Here is a 17,791-nt window from a genome sequence, read left to right on the forward strand (position 1 = left end):
CAAAAAAACTGCATATATGAACATGCATGTAAAGCTTTTGCCAAATGGGATATTTATAAGTTTGGTCACATATATTAGAAAAGAAAAAAGCTAGAACTCAATCATTTAACCATTTATCTAATAATTTTAGAAGAAAATGGCAAATTAAGCCCAAAGAAAGAAAAAGATGGAAATAATTTACAAAATTATTAAATAATGTAAAACTAATATAAAGTGACCAACAAAGTCAGAGTCTGTTACCTGGATACACTAAAAAAAATAAATAAAAAGACCTATAGTAAAAGCAATTAAAATGAGAGAGAGAGTGCAAAAATAATGTTAGAAAGGAAAATATCAATATCACTGCAGAGGTTATACACATTAAACAGAACACAAGAAATGTTATAAGCCTGCTTAGTAATTTTTAAAATTTAAATAAAGTGAATACATACCTTAAAATAGCAAAACTGACACAAGAAGAAATAGAAAAAATAAATAAATCTATAATTAAATGTCATTGCACACACAAAAAATGAAAGGATGGGAAGGGGAAGAAAAATGAAGGAAGGGAGGGAGGGAGGGAGGGAGGAAGGGAGGGAGGGAGGAATGATAGAAGGAAAAAATAAAAAATAAAATTATTAAAATAAAAAAATTTTAATTATTTTAAAAAAACATTAAAATGTAATTTTAAAATAAGAAAGAAAGAAGAGAGCAACCAAACCAAAAATCAAATCCACCAAGGATAACAAGTGCTAAAAACTATACTAAAAAAAAGAAACGGACAGACAGAACCCTAGGACAAATGGTAAAAGCAAAGCTATACAGACAAAATCACACAAAGAAAAGCGAAATATATATACATATATCTATATATTTTAAAAAAGGAAGAGAGCAGCCAACTCAATAAACAAATCTAACAATGATAATACACTCTGAAAACTAAACTATGATAATAAAACCAGAAACCAGTCAGTCGCATACAGCCAGCCCCAAGTCTACAGTTGCTCCCAAAGTCCACTGCCTTATTTTTAGGATGATTCGTTGTCTCTTCAGGTATTCCACAGATGCAGGGTACATCAAGTTGATTGTGGGGATTTAATCCTCTGCTCCTGAGGCTGCTGGGAGAGGTTTCCCTTTCTCTTCTTTGTTCACACAGCTCCCGGTGTTCAGCTTTGGATCTGGCCCCGCCTCTGCGTGTAGGTCACCTGAGGGCGTCTGTTCTTCGCTCAAATAGGACGGGGTTAAAGGAGCCGCTGATTCGGGGGCTCTGGCTCACTCAGGCCTGGGGGAAGGGAGGGGTACAGATGCAGGGCGAGCCTGCGGCAGCAGAGGCCAGCATGACGTTGAGGCAGCCTGAGGCGCACCATGCGTTCTCCCGGGGAAGTTGTCCCTGGATCACGGGACCCTGGCAGTGGCGGGCTGCACAGGCTCCCGGGAGGGGTGGTGTGGATAGTGACCTGTGCTTGCACACAGGCCTCCTGGTGGCTGCAGCGGCGGCCTTAGCGTCTCATGCCCGTCTCTGGGGTCTGCGCTGATAGCCGCGGCTCATGCCCGTCTCTGGAGCTCGTTTAGGCGGTGCTCTGAATCCCCTCTCAGCAGACAAGCCTCTCGGGCTGGTGAGTGCTGGTCGGCACCGATCCTCTGTGCGGAAATCTCTCCGCTTTGCCCTCCGCACCCCTGTTGCTGCGCTCTCCTCCGTGGCTCTGAAGCTTCCCCCCACCACCTGCCAACCCCCCGTCTCCGCCCGCAAAGGGGCTTCCTAGTGTGTGGAAACCTTTCCTCCTTCACAGCTCCCTCCCAGAGGTGCAGGTCCCGTCCCTATTCTTTTGTCTCTGTTTTCTCTTTTGCCCTACCCAGGTACGTGGGGAGTTTCTTGCCTTTTGGGAAGCCTGAGGTCTTCTAACAGCGTTCAGTGGGTGTTCTGTAGGAGTTATTCCACATGTAGATTTATTTCTGATGTACTTGTGGGGAGGAAGGTGATCTCCACGTGTTACTCCTCTGCCATCTTGAAAGTCCGCCTCCTTAGAGATTTTGTAATTTTATTTACTGTGTTGTTCATCATTGTTTGCTCTTTAGTTCTTCCAGTCCTTGTTAAACATTTCTTGTATTTTCTCCATTCTATTTCCAAGATTTTGGATCATCTTTACTATCATTACTCTGAATTCTTTTTCAGGTAGACTGCCTATTTCCTCTTCATTTGTTTGGTCTGGTGGGTTTTACCTTGCTCCTTCATCTGCTGCATATTTCTTTGTCTTTTCATTTTGCTTAACTTACCGGTTTTGGGGTCTCCTTTTCAAAGGCTGCAGGTTCATAGTTCGTGTTGTTTTTGGTGTCTTCCCCCAGGAGGTAAGGTTGGTTCAGTGGCTTGTGTAGGCTTCCTGGTGGAGGGGACTGGTGCCTGTGTTCTGGTGGGTGGGGCTGGATCTTGTCTTTCTGGTGGGAAGGGCTGCGTCTCGTGGTGTGTTTTGGGGTGTCTGTGAACTTATTATGATTTTAGGCAGCCTCTCTGCTAATGGGTGGGGTTGTGTTCCTGTCTTGCTAGTTGTTTGGCATGGGCTATCCAGCACTGGAGCTTGCCGGTCATTGGGTGGAGCTGGGTCTTAGCATTGAGACAGAGATCTCTGGGAGAGCTCTCGCCGACTGATATTACTTGGGGCTGGGAGGTCTCTGGTGGTCCAATGTCCTGAACTCACCTCTCCCACCTCAGAAGCTCAGGCCTAACACCAGGCCGGGGCACCAAGACCCTGTCAGACACATGGCCAGGTACATGGGGATTTTCTTGCCTTTTGGGAAGTCTGAGGTCTTCTGACAGCGTTCAGTAGGTATTCTGTAGGAGTTGTTCCACACGTAGATGTATTCTTGATATATTTGTGGGGAGGAAGGTGATCTCCATGTCTTACTCCTCTACCCTCTTGAAGGTCCCCCTCCTCCTCTTTCCCAGCCTCCAAGCCCCAAAGAGGGAGGAAGAAAACGTTTCCAGTCCTAGGGAAGGAATTCTGGCTCAGTCTTCTGGAACCAGAGTCGGCGAGTTGGGGCACCATCCAGCGGGGCCCTGGCCCTTTTCCAGACATACTGTTTCAACTGCAGACCTCTGAGGACTTTACACAGTGGAGGATTGACAGGTCCTTGGTGACAGTGGGTTGGGTTTGAGGAAGGTCTGTTCCCCACATGTGTTCCTTCTTCATGAACCTAGACCTGGTTTTAACTCCGTTCACGATGTTTCGGTGTTGCAATCTATATTTAAGCTGTTCGTGCTCAATCTAGCAAAATGCAATTAGCAGGCCCTCAAAGATGAAGTTTTAGAATTGAAATAGGAAAACTTAACTGGTGAACCCTGCAAATGACCTTCTCAGAAAGTGTGCGATCCATCACCTCAGCCTTGCTGAAGTCACCTTCAGCTCTGTGTCCCTGAGAGCTCTCTGCTCTCTTCTTGGTGTGGTGGCTCAGTTTTCTGACTCTCTGCTGCTTCTCATCTCTCTGAGAAATAAAAGGACCTTCAAGAATGTTTTGCTTCCCTAGAAACATAGCCTGGAACTGTGAAGTGCTGGAGGCTAAAACTTCTTGTCATCATAGGTTCTAAGTTGGAATTTTCATTTGCTGTATTTTGAAAACTCAAGCTTTAAAATCAGTTCATGATAATTGCCTACTGTTGATGTGGCAACTTAGAGCTGGACTGATTGGGATCACTGGGGTATATTCTTTTCCAGTTGACTGAGAGCCCTAAACAGATGTTAAAAATTTCTCAGGAATGCATGATAGATGCTGGGACACAGAAATGTACCTTCCCTGTCCCCTGCCCCCCTGACGATTGAAGTCCTAGTGTCTGTGGGAGGGAGGGCAGCTGAGGAGTAGGGGAACAGTATGGCATAGAAAGGTTGTGATATTTCTCTTTTTTCTTGCTTGGACTTCTTCTTGCTGAACAATCCGTCTTTCTTCTTACTCTCTTTATTTTGTTGACTAATCTACCCTCACCCCCTGCTACTTTTGCTGTGCCAGGATAGCACCTGACTTACTGCTTCCTCTCCCTCCTTCCTTTCCCCTGTCCTCTTTCCACTCTTTCACATCTCAGTGGTACCAATCACTGTGCTTATTGACAGTGACAACAGAAGGGAGCAAACCCAAAAGCTGCCTATGCTCGGAAAAGCCCCAGTGTTTGTCACCTCACCTGCATGCGAGAAGGCACACTTGCAAAAGCAGCGACTTTTCTTTGTGTCTTCTTTTACATAAATAGAGAGGGATTTGGTCAAGTAGAACACAAACGCAGTCTTTTTGTACTGATCAAGTAGCATTTGGCTAGTACTTTGTGATCTCAGTGCTGGCAGCCACCTGGGAGGTAGATGGGTAAGTCTCACAATAGAAGAAAGGGAGACTCGGACATTAAGACTTGCTGTTTTGGGTAAAGAAGCTAAGGCGGGGTGGGGTGGGCGATCACTACCTCTGAATATAGAACAACCCTTCCTGGACTCGATCTCAGAGTGAGTAAACAAGACCCTGACGTCTATATCCTCAAATGCTGGTTCAATTCTAACATGGCCTGGTTAGAAAAATCCACAGGGACTTTTTTGTTCTTACAGATTTACAGGGTATGGTCTGGTATTTGATCTAGAGAACCTCAGGGGGTTGAAATGTGAAGATATGCAGCTACCTTAGATCTATATTAATTGGATCTAGAATGGAATGCATGTCCAGACCCACACATACACACACTCTCTCACCTCAGATGATACCCCTAAAATGCTTGGTAACACCTGAGGCTGCAGGTGTAGGAGTGGCCCTGGGCTTGTGTGTATCAGTTGTAGTGGCTGTTTCTTCAGTGGAACAACCCGTTCTTCCAGGATGCCCAGGAGAGGGGCTTTTGCCTGAAGGTATTCCCAGGAAAGTCCCCTCACAAGCTGACTCTGGCACTGGTGGGCCCAAACTCAGCCAGGCAGCCATGGGGATAAATTAGTGTGGCACTGCCACCTAGTGACTGTCTGCCTGCCGCTCTTTCCAGAACAGAAGTAAATAGCTCTGCGGGCTGTCACGCTGATGGAAAATCATGGAGGGTTGGGGGTAGGGGGGCTTCTAAAACCACAGCCCACCAGGCCAGTGTAGACATGCTCTCTCTGCTATTAGTAGAGCCTGGCGTGTGTCAGACATGAATTGTACTAAGTGATTTTGATAAGGGAATGCTTGAAAAATTGACTTTCTGGTAAGGAAATCTTGGGCCTGACCAAGTGTGGCTCCAAGTCTGTCTCCCGGCTTCCACCTTCCCCTTAGAGAAGCTCACAGTGTGTGGAGGATGCTTGGCACATAGCAGGAGTGGAAAGAATGGACCTCGCTCCAGAAAAAATAAAATAACTATTGGTTGGGAAGTTAGTAAAGAAACAAAGAAGGAAGAGAACCTTGGTGGAAATGCAAGCTGTGGTTATAACATTGCTCTGGAACTTGGTATTTTTTTGATAGCCTGGGGAGTAGCCGGGGCTTAAGAATATAATTTGTGCCAAATTCCATGGTTTTCTAGTTTCACTTCTCTCCAGATGTGTTGAAATGAAGCTAGCTCCAGATTTTCTGATGGCTGTTGCACAGTCCCAGCTGCCCTGAAACTCTGGACCACTGGTTCTCACTGGGGGTAGTTTTGTTCCCTGGAGCCATTCCAGAGAAGGGGTTTTTTGCTGTCAATCAGTGGGGCCAGGGATGCTCTGTATTCTGTTTGTATGGGGCATTCCCATCCAACAAAGAACTGTTCTGTATCCCATTTGACCTTAGACTCACCTGGTAGACATTCTGTGTACTAAAAACCTATTTATAATCTTCTTAGTTTAGACCTAAATCCATTTAAAATATAAACATAAAATATTTTTGCTCAATTGTAACATATGCTTGTTTTTAAAATAATGTTATTAGTATGTAAATTGAGGGAAAATTGTCATTTGTTTTATTTGGAATTTGACCAAAAGTTTTTCATATTTTAGAAAATCACATTAGGTATGACCATGCCCCTGTGGCATCATCAGACTGAACTGTATTCAAGTGCTTTTACATATAGGTGCAAACAACTGACTGCTTCTTAAATCTTCTAGGTTAGCCTTGCCTGAGCATTTAGATATTGAAATACATGATTTATTATAAATTACTTCTCTCTTATTTTTCTATATTATATTTAGGATATTATATTGATTTTTGTTTTATAAATCATGTGTATAGATAAGTTGTATTATTTGAATTATATTTCAAGATCTTAAGCAAGAGCATCTTAAGGTGCACTAGGATTGAGAACTGCTGCTTACATAGAGTTCTGCATTCAGGAAATCTCTCATGATGGACACTTATGCCCTGGGCTCTTCCTCCATCTTCGTTTTTAGGACAGACTTAATCTCCATGGCTCTCTGACCTGAAAGTTCTTTCCTAGAGCTGGGTATATTTCACTAACCCTCTTCATCAAAGAGAGCCTGAATGCTGATAAGTCTTTTCAGGTCTGTTTAGCTTATGTTGATGTGATACCATTGTGTTCCTATAGGTCTTTAACATAAATAATCATCAAATAATTATATAGGTATGCGATCTAAGACTGTTAGCTTATTGACAGATGTCATTTCTGAACTCACTTATTCTAACAAATGAAAATGCGTAAATGAATAATAGAGAGTCAGACAATAAAACATTTTGTCATCTTTTCAGGGAAACATAAGGAATGTAATTCTTCAAATTTGAAAATCCATATATGTTCTGTTACACACTCTTTTCCTTTAGGGACTTTGAGCTGTATTTCATAGGAAGCTTATGCCCTTAGACAGACATACCCACTGATGGTCTCTACCCAAAGACCAATCTTCTGTATCTGTATTGTGAATGAAATACACATACACACACACACACACACACACACACACACACACACAGAGGCACGGAGGAAAGAGAAAGGGAGAGGAAGGAAGAGGGAAAGTGGAAGTGTGGGGGAAAGGAGAGAGGAAGAGAGAGAAGTGTTTAGTTTTTTGCCTTTTCTAAATTAACAGAAGAGAAGAAAAATTTCCAAACGTGCACGATTAAAGGAGCAAAATAAATTCAAAGTAGAAAACTCATTTTGGTGTTTTAAAGAATTAGGCAGTTAATAAAAATTGAATCTGGCTTATGCCCAAATGAGTTAGGTTTTATAGGTAACATTACACAGCCTGTCTCTGTAGCTTTTCTCTGGATACTTGTTGGTATTGAAGGAAGTCTATATGGGGATCCCCAGGGTCCTAAAGTCATGTCTGTGTTTTTATGACTCAGCGATAGGGAAAAAAGTAGGAGTATTAAGAAGGGATTAGGAGAAAGTCACACAGATTGGGGCAATTCAAATTGTCTGAGCTGAAGGGATTTCTGTAAATTATTTGAGTAGTTTTATACATATAATTAAAATGTTTTCACTTTAGAGCACCCTTACTCAGAGAGGTTTTTAGTAAAGGGTTTGGACCTACAAAATTTTACATTTTTTTTTTAGTTTAAAACTATAATTTTAGGTGTCAGTGTTATATTGGACACTCATGTGATTACTTCTGATCTATTATATACATTTTTTCTTGATCTACCTTTGCCGCTCATATTCACTTTATTACAACTTGTATATTACCATATTATTTCTTGCAATCAGTTTTCCCTCTTTCTGCATTTTAGGCTTCTCATGAATGCTTACTATTTTTTATCCATCTGCATGTTCCCAGTGCCTCCAAAAGTTTTGTTATACATATAGAAGCTCAACATGTTACTGAATGAGAACTTCTGAAATAAAGCTAATAGTTAGTTCTCAGCTTTGACAACACATACAAATTACCAGAGGAGCTTTTAAAAAAAAAAAGAATCTCTGTCATGGCCCCACCCCCAGAGTTCTTGGCTTCATTGATTGAGGATGGGGCTTTTTTTTTTTTTTTTTTTTTTTGTGGTACGCGGGCCTCTCACTGTTGTGGCCTCTCCCGTTGCGGAGCACAGGCTCCGGACGCGAAGGCTCAGCGGCCATGGCTCACGGGCCTAGCCACTCCGCGGCATGTGGGATCTTCCCAGACCGGGGCACGAACCCATGTCCCCTACATCGGCAGGCGGACTCTCAACCACTGCACCACCAGGGAAGCCTGAGGATGGGGCTTTTGCAGAGGTAATTGTCAGTGCTTCCCAGGTGATTCTAATATGTAGCTACAGGTGCACCCCTTTGATATAGATCAGTGGCAAATAAAAGATACGTGTCACCCCTCCTTTCTGAGCCATTTGGCACTCAGCACTTTTCTCCTTTGAACCTAAATATGTCCCTTCATTGGACTTCTTTGTATATGTTTTAATTAATTGCATCACTTATTTTATTTGCTTTTGCTTTAGGTGAAAACTCCATGCACATACTTGGAGCTTGGAGAGAGATAATTTATCATACTTCTCTGGGTCTTCAATTGGCAGACAGCAAAATATCAGCTTCATTATTGACGTGAAGCAGATCTGGATACCACCCCTTGACTTATATCCCAGTGGGCTGCCTGGTGTTCTGATGATTCACCAATGAGTTAGATGGAGTCATAGCTGAACCTTTATACCCTGTATTGGATCATCCCTGGCCTGGGAAGCTTACCATATAGAGAACCAAATACACCTGCTCTGTGGGCAGGCAGAGAAGAGAGAGGGCTGGAATTACTCCTGTTCAGTTCCTTCTCCCAGATTCTCCATACTTCCCCTCTACAAATCTGGGAGAAATAGATTGCCTCCGCCTTCCTCTCTCCCGCCCCCCTCCCCGCCACACACATTAATACAATTAAATAATGTAAGAGGCAACCATTTTTAGCATTTATTTTTTTTTATTTTATTGAAGTATAGTTGATTTATTTACAATGTGTTAATTTCTGCTGTACAGCAGAGCGACTCAGTTATACATATATATACTTTTTCATATTATTTTCTTTTATGGTTTATCACAGGATATTGAAATCATTCCCTGTGCTATACAGTAGGACCTTGTTGTCTATCCATCCTATACATAATAGTGTGCATCTGCTAATTCCAAACTTGTAGTCCTTCCCTCTCTCACCCCCTCCCCCTTGGCAACCACAAGTCTGTTCTCTATATCTGTGAGTCTGTTTCATAGATATGTTCATTTGGGTTGTGTTTTAAATTCCACATATAAGTGATATCAGATGGTATTTGTTTTTTTCTTTCTGACTTACTTCACTTAGTGTGATAATCTCTAAGTCCATCCATGATGCTGCAAATGGCATTATTTCATTCTTTTTTATGGCTGAGTAGTATTCCATTGTGTATATGTACCACATCTTATTTATCCATTTCTCTGTCGATGGACATTTAGGTTGCTTCCATGTCTTGGCTGTTGTAAACATTTCATTTTTTATGGCTGAGTGATAGTCCATTGTATATATATATATACCACTTCTTTATCCATCTATCTGTCAGTGGACATTTAGGTTGTTTCCATGTCTTGCCTATTGTAAATAGAGCTGCTATGACCATAAGGGTGCATGTATCTTTTCGAATTATAGCTTTTGAAAATTATAGCTTTTATATAGTCTGGGTATATGCTCAGGAGTGGGATTGCTGGATTATATGGCAACTCTATCTTTAGTTTTTTGGGGAACCTCCATAGTGTTTTCCATAATGGCTGCATCAGTTTACATTCCCACCAACAGTGTAGGAGGGCTCCCTTTTCTCCACACCCTCTCCAACATTTATTATTTGTAGATTTTTTTAATGATGGCCATTCTGACCGGTGTGAGGTGGTACCTCATTGTAGTTTCGATTTGCATTTCTCTAATAATTAGTGATGTTGAGCATCTTTTCATGTGCCTCTTGGCCATCTGTATGTCTTCTTTAGAGAAATATCTGGTTAGGTCTTCTGCCCATTTTTGGATTGGGCTGTTTTTTTGTTTTTGAGTTGTATAAGCTGTTTGTATAGTTTGGAAATTAAGCCCTTATCAGTTGCATCATTTGCAAATATTTTCTCCCGGTCTATAGGTTGTCTTTTCATTTTGTTTATGGTTTCCTTTGTGGTACAGAAGCTTGTAAGTTTGATTAGGTCCCATTTGTTTATTTTTGCTTTTATTTCTATTGCCTTGGGAGACTGACCTAAGAAAATATTGGTATGATTTATGTCAGAGAATGTCTTGCCTATGTTCTCTTCTAGGAGTTTAATCGTGTCATGTCCTATATTTAAGTCTTTAAGCCATTTTGAGTTTATTTTTGCGTATGGTGTGAGGGTGTGTTCTGACTGCATTGATTAACATGTGGCTGTCCCACTTTTCCAACACCACTTGCTGAAGAGACTGTCTTTTCTGCATTGTATATTCTTGCCTCCTTTGCTGAAGATTAATTGTCCATAGGTGTGTGAGTTTATTTCTGAGCTCTCTGTCCTGTTCCATTGACCCATATGTCTGTTATTGTGAGGCAACCATTTTTAATGTTTATCTGTGATCTATTTTTCCCCTTTGAAACTTTCAAAGATCATCTCTCTATTCCTAGTATTTAAAAATTTACGATGATCCCCCTCGGCACAGGTCTTTCATTATTTTCTGTGCAAATACTAAGTAGAACTTTCCTTTAGAGATGCCTGCCTTCCAGTTTTCCTGGAACACCAAAGAAATAAAAAAAAATTACCATTTCTTTCCTTCTACTTCTATGTTCTCTTTTTGAAGTTAGTTGTTAGACGCTCTGTGTTCTCTGAGAATATATCTTCTTTGTTCTCCCTTTTCCCTTCTCTTTTTGTCTTTTTGTTCTACTTTCTGGGAGATTTCTACCAACTTATATTCTAATTGTATTGTGATTATTTTTCTCATTATAATTTTAAGTTTTTTAAAAGTCCCTCTTTTTTATTCTTTAATTGCACTTCTTTGTAGCATCCTGTTCCTTTTTATGGATGTTATATTTTCCTTTAGTTCTTTCATGATATAACTTAGAAAGTTCAGGAGTCCCACACCCCATCACTCTCCATTGTCTGGAGATTATTCTGTTTCCTCCCTTTTCCCTTCTTTCTTTCCTTTCTTTTCCCCTCCCATTTTTGTCAGTATCTTTTTTATAGAAAGTATACTTCCAGTGTGTGCTGATCATTTGCTAGTCTTTCACGTTCAAGGGTGGGAATTGGAAACTTTGTATGGAGAGAGGAGCTTAGTGTCTGGTGAAATTCACTATGGGTGTATAAGTGGAAAGCTGCATTTTTCATTAGAAAATCCTTGCTCTTAGTACATGCATGTCTTTTCTCTGAAACTATTCTGTTTCTCCAGAGAGAAATATATTCTTTCTCTGTATTAGTAAGTTCTAATATAGGATCAAGAACAGGGAGTGAAGAAAGTAAACTGGGAATGTTGTTGTTCAGCTAAGTTCTAATATAAGATCAAGAACAGGGAGTGAAGAAAGTAAACTGGGAATGTTGTTGTTCAGCTTGGAAACTTGAATTTAATTACCACGTTTTCAGCCCCAAACATCTTTCCTGACCTTAGCTGGGTCCTGGATCAGAATCTCCAGTGTTTCCTCAGTGAACAAACCTCTATCTCCTGTTAGTTGTCTAGCAATACCAGGCAGGGGCAAGCACCTGGGCATCTATTATTCCATATACTTAGACATCATAATTTCTCCTGTTTTCAACTTCGGACTTTACCCACTCATTGCATGACATCTGGTTTCTCCAAGTTGTGAACCTTCCATGGGTTCTATAATAATCTATGCCTTTTAATTTTGGGTATTTAGGCCATTTATATTTAATGTGGTTACAGATATGCTTGGGTAAATCTGTCCTCTGGATATTTGTTTTCTATTTGTCCCATCTAGTCTCTGTTCCTCTTTTTCCATTTCTGCCTCCTTTTGCATTGCTTATCTTTTTTTATTCTATCTTATATCCTTTATTAGATTATCACTTATTACTCTTTGATGTATTATTTTAATGATTCTTTTAGGAGTTATAGCATACCTATACACTTAGGTATACTATAACTAAATTGTCACAGTTTTATCTTCCCCTGACATTGTATCACTTACTACAGCCTACCTTCAAGTGATAATGTACTACTTTACATATAGTATTTTCACTTCTCCAACCTTGCAGTTTTACTTGTGCATATTGATCAGTAAGTACTTGGCTGAATAATCAAGGAGACCTTTCTACAGATCTCTGGATCTCTCTCTGTGCAGATGTTTCCTCTCTGGTTTTTGGCCCTATAAACTCATGGCCTCCCTGTATTCCCAGCTCTGTCCTCAACTTGAGGAGACCTCTGGGCTCTGCTGATTTCCACACCTGAGCTATATTCTGGAATCTTTCTTGAGGCATTAAGCTGGGGCAATTTTATGACTCGCTTTGGCTGTATACCATCTCTCAGGGATCACTGTTCTTTGTTTCTAGATTATCTTTGTCTTGTTCACTATTGTTTCAAATATTTGTCTGGTTTTGTAGTTGTTTCAAGAAGCAGCATGAATTCAGTCCTTTATTGTTCCATCTTGGCTGGAAGCAGAATTCCCCATGCCCTTTTGCTTGTATAAAAATGTGTTATTTTTCATTCTCTGATTTTTCTTTTCCTTTTTTTTTTTTGTTATTGTGGGCTTATACCTTTTTAAAATTGCCTCACTATCATTTTAGCAATATTTCAGGAGAGAATGGTGGATTCAGGAGAGAGAATTGATGATAGATTGATCACATGCATTTGAATCTCCATAATACTTTTCACTATATAACTGAGGCTGACATTTGAGATCAGAGCTGAAAATTAAGGTATTTTTGCTATTCATAGTATTAATAGTATGTTTAATGGAAAAGGATTAATGAACATAGTTTGTCAACTGTAAGCTTCCATTGTTGAATATTTTTTACGTGTGTAAAAATAGCTTATAAGTTGCCTACAGATCTTGGAACATAACATGACAAATCTGATTCATATTGATTGATGAGAAAGACTCATTTCTATGCCTTTTTTGTACATCTGTATTTGTGATCCTGAAGGCCTAACATGTGACCAAGGGCAAGTCAGTTTGAGAAAAAATGTTTCATATTGTCATATTAGTTAATTCAATAAACACCAATTCCCTGCTCTATTCTTCTAAGTAAAGATAAAACAATGAGTAAGGCATAATCTTTGTCCTCAAATTCTTTATAATTTAGATTCTCAGGGCATGTTTGATAAGCAAAGTATACATTATATGTGTTATGAACCATGTTGACATTGACTGATGGCATGAGAGATATCTATAAGAGGCTCCCAGGATACAGAGAAAGGACCTATGGTCCAGCCTAGAGTACCATGCTAAAAATGCTATGTGGCATCTGGAAAAGGGGAGTTATGAGAAGATTCTTAAAGTACAAATCAGGGCTAGGAAGGTGGGGGAGGGTGGTTTTAGGCAGAAGGAAATGTACCTGTAGAGAAAGAGCTGGGGAAGAGGATGGCATAACTGCCAGCTATTACTATGGCCAGAGCTCCTGTTACTTATGGAATGGTGCTGTGAGAGAGGCAGGAGTGATGGGCAGAGGCTGCTTCATTGAGCGGGAAGAATTCAGTAATGCTCTTGGAAAGATCACCCTTGTGAATTTTAACAAATATTATGGAAAGCTGCCATATTTGTGATTTAAGAAACAGTGGTAGACCCACAGTCGAGAATGAATGAAGAAATGAATGGAAACTAAGAAAAGGAACGTTTTACTTCTTTTAAAACATTAAAGCTGATTTTACAATCTTTAAGTCTCTAAAACATGCAATGCTGTAAAACAGAAATAAGTCCTCTCCCTAAACGCTAAAGTCCTTTTCTTAAAAAGCTTGCAATCATTAGGCATTCCTTACGCTAATTTTAATCTTCCTTAATATATTTTAATTAAACAAGCATTCGTATTCATTAGAATTTGAAATTTGCCATGTGAGTCATTTCTTCAAGTCTTTCCCAGAATAGCTCCCCTTGTGGAGAAGGTCGGAATTGTCTGAGTAAGTTTGTGACGTGAACTTAAACTGTAAGAAACGTTTTGAAAATTTTAGCCATTTAAATTGTATATATTAATCGTTCGCAGTGGTGTGACTCTGGCATAAATTCAAAACCTGGAAGTGTTCTAAGTGAAAACGTCATCCTGTTAAGTCTAATATTTGTTTCTGAGTTGCCAAGAAAGAAACCTTTATTGTTCTAACAGTAGCTAATGTGGTCCCTAATTACCTGCCTCTTCTTGACTAGTCATGACTAAGTATGCGTGAATGTAACAAAAACATTAGTATGAAATGTTATTTTTCCATTCTGAGCCATTTTTTCAGGTAGGTTAATTATTTATTAAGCAAAAAAGATAATTTACCATTGAACCCCAAGCCCTTAAATACCAACTCCTAGAAAGATATTTGTTTCTAATTAGGCCCTTCAATACAGCTTTACAGTATCTGACCCAATATAACGTGCATAGCATATAATAAATAATAACTGAATGATATAATGGCATAATACTTGAGAATGGTGAAGAGTTTAATGATGGGAGTAATTTGTATTTAAATTGTATTTAAAACTTGTGTATTTATTAAATGTAGGTAACTAAAGAAGAGTCAGTGAATGCTTTTTATTGTAACTTTCAAAGTCATTTACTGCTCTAAACTTTGAAAACCAAATCAAAGTGCTTCAGGAAGAACCAGATGATAAAGACTTTCACACCCTTGCCAAAGTTGAGAAGATTGACCCGTGGGCACCAGCAGTGAAGGTGTCCCTTTAAAGACCTTTGTTTACAGTATGAGATCTCAAACTCCTCTTTGTAGTTGCTCTACCAAAGGAACACCATGTGCCTAGAGATGTGTTCTGGTCACTAGTGATGTAGCAATAACTTGAGGTTATCACTCAGACGTGGTCACATTTTCTAAGTGGGTAGTGATTGAGGACACTTTGTTGATATAGAAAGGGTGAAGAGTATAGCTTTTTCAGCCAGAAAGGTTGTCCATGTCTTAAAACATCAATGTAAAATGAGAAAATGCAAGTCAAGTGTTGAACACATAGTGAGGGCTCAACAAATATTTCATATGCACCAGGGAATTAGGGCCATTGGCTCTTATATGTATCAAATTTTGTGTAAATCATGATTTGTTAAGAAGAAACTTTGTCTCACAATTAAAAATTGAATAGGCCATGAAGCTTTTGCCTCCCCTCTCTTATGTAGCCCACACCCACACCAGGGTAATGTATCCCCTGTTTCAGGCAACTGCTTGATGAGGACTATTCATAGAAAGCCCCAATATCGTGAGTGGGTTATTAATCCAAAGCTTACTTCTAAGGGTCTTGTTTGAAATAAAAACCACATGGCCCCATGGAAGCCTCATCACACAGGCATAGCAGGCTCCCCGAGCAGTCCACAGAGCCTGGTAGCTCATGTTGTGGCTGAACTACAGCACGGATCACATCACCCTAATCCTATGTGCATGTTATTTAACAGAGTTTCTCAGAGGAAATGCACTCATCTGGCTTCCTTAAAAGCTAGGAATTGATCTTCTTTTTAAATTATAGTTGATTTACAATGTTGTGTTAGTTTCAGGTGTATAGCAAAGTGATTCAGATAGATATATATTCTTTTCAGATCTATATATACATACATAGATTCTTTTCAGATTCTCTTCTATTATAGGTTATTACAAGATATTGAATATAGTTCCCTGTACTCTATAATAGGTCCTTGCTATTTATTTATTTTATGTATATTAGTGTTCATCTGTTAATCCAAAACTCTTAATTTACCCCTCCCCTTTGTTAACCATAAATTTTTTTTCTGTGTCTGAGTCTGGTTTTTTTTGTAAATAAGTTCATTTGTATCATTTTCTTAGATTCCACATATAAGTGATATCATATGATATTTGTCTTCCTCTGTCTGACTTACTTCACTTAGTATGAGAATCTCTAGGTCCATCCATGTTGCTGCAAATGGCTTATTTCATTCATTTTTATGGCTGAGTAATATGAGTACATCTTGACCTTCCTTTGGCAATGACAGCCTCTCCACCCAGCCATCCTGGGAAGAGGGGACTCTGCATCTAAGTCATGGTGGCAGTTCCCTCGGGTAGAATGGTGGAGGTTGCTGCCCTCCCACCACCAGAGAATCACAGGATGCCCCTCAGCAGGGCTGGCTGCCTGTGTGCGTGCCTTTCCATTTTCTTTTTGAAGATACGGTGATGCCGTCACTCTTCCTTACTCTGGGGTTCCACTCACTCCAGGCAGAGGTTTCTCTTTCCTTAGACCAAAGTAGCAAAAAATACCATTTCTTAGTTCTCTCTTCTTTGTTAGAAAACAAAGGTACCAAAGTGTTAAGCATAGACCTTTCTGTACCCAAAGACAGAGGCAACATCCACGGTCTCCCCTTCAGAGGTATGATACTGCAGAGGAAAGCTTATACTCTATAAACTTCCTGCACTTTGGGCTATAGATGCAGAAGCCTTGGAATGATATGAAGAACAGAAAAAAAAAGGGAGAGAGAATGCACTGGCCCAATGTAGGTTGTATATGGGATCAATCCTGGGGCTTGGGTCATGGGGCAGCCTGCTTGCCTATACAACTCTGGCTACGCAGACATATTGTCGAGCTGAAAGGCAGGACTGAGTGAGTGCAAGCTAGGGGATTATCAGCATGCTTTGGAGAGCAAGAAATAAGGAAGGGAAAGCCATCCCCAATGGTATCTGAGAGCTGGGAAGAAAGGGTGGTCCTTACAGAAGTTGGATGAAGAGCGAGGAATGTCTCTAGTGACCAGAGAGAGTCTGGGGTGTGACTGCCATGGAGGAGGGCTACTCTGCCCCATGACTACACAGAGCATGCATCCAGGGCAAGTTTCTACAAAGTAACAACTTGCATGGCCTCACAGTTGTAGTCATGGTGGATAATAGTGCCCCACGATGGGCCAGGGTTACTGTTTAACACTGATAATTCAAGCAAAATTTTATATCTGTTTCTGATATAAAAGTCCTTCTTCTCATTAGAAAAATTTGACACCTCATAGAATAATGAGGATAAACTCTATCCCTCTCCCTCTTTTTGACTATAAACTCTTTGTGTGTATCTGGTGAGGTAATAACTTATATTAAGCTCCAGTTCTGGGCATGGATTATGAAATCAAAGGTACATTTTCCATCTTCAAGGAGGATGGCTAGTACAGGACCTCCAGGTAGACAGTTACAATGTAGTCCTGTGATGGAGGAATATATGGGATACTGAGGGAGCCCCAGAAATGGGCTGGGAGGAGCGTAGACAGAAGAGGCTCCCACCTGAACTTATTTCGAAAGATGACTAGGAGTTGGCCCATTAAGAAATAAAGGTAGCAAAGGGAACACCATGGCTCCTTTTGGTACAAAGGTGAGGAGGGAGATCGGGGCACTGCATATTGTTCCACAAGTTGGGCACATCAGTGGGCATCAAGGAAAGATGAGATGTGAACAAGGCCAAAGCAGGATTCAAAGATAAATATGCGTTAATCAGGGCTTCCCTGGTGGCGCAGTGGTTGAGAGTCCGCCTGCCGATGCAGGGGACACGGGTTCGTGCCCCGGTCCGGGGAGATCCCACATGCCGCGGAGCGGCTGGGCCCGTGAGCCATGGCCGCTGAGCCTGCGCGTCCGGAGCCTGTGCTCCGCAACGGGAGAGGCCACAACAGTGAGAGGCCCGCGTACCGCAAAAAAAAAAAAAAAAAAAAAAAAAATGCGTTAATCAACTTAAACCAGTGAGAAAAGCTATTTTCATATTTTACAGTTTCTCTTTCAGATTATTTTTAAAGTTGAGAAAGTCTGATGTCTTTCAGATTGCTTAGGTAGAACCCCAATTTCATTTATAAGAAAGAGCTTTGAAAATCTCCAAATAGAGCATTTTATTGACGCTACTTAGTAAATTCACTGTATTG

The 17,791-nt window shown here is 40.5% G+C and overlaps 1 protein-coding gene across 2 annotated transcripts in view; it reads left to right on the forward strand.

The window, feature by feature from the left end:
* KCNN2 (potassium calcium-activated channel subfamily N member 2) overlaps nt 1-17,791 on the forward strand; it is a 184,959-nt gene that overhangs the window by 119,573 nt on the left and 47,595 nt on the right. The window lies entirely within an intron of this gene.

This window comes from Physeter macrocephalus, chromosome 8, assembly GCF_002837175.3.
Source record: "Physeter macrocephalus isolate SW-GA chromosome 8, ASM283717v5, whole genome shotgun sequence".
Taxonomy (NCBI): Eukaryota; Metazoa; Chordata; class Mammalia; order Artiodactyla; family Physeteridae; genus Physeter; species Physeter macrocephalus.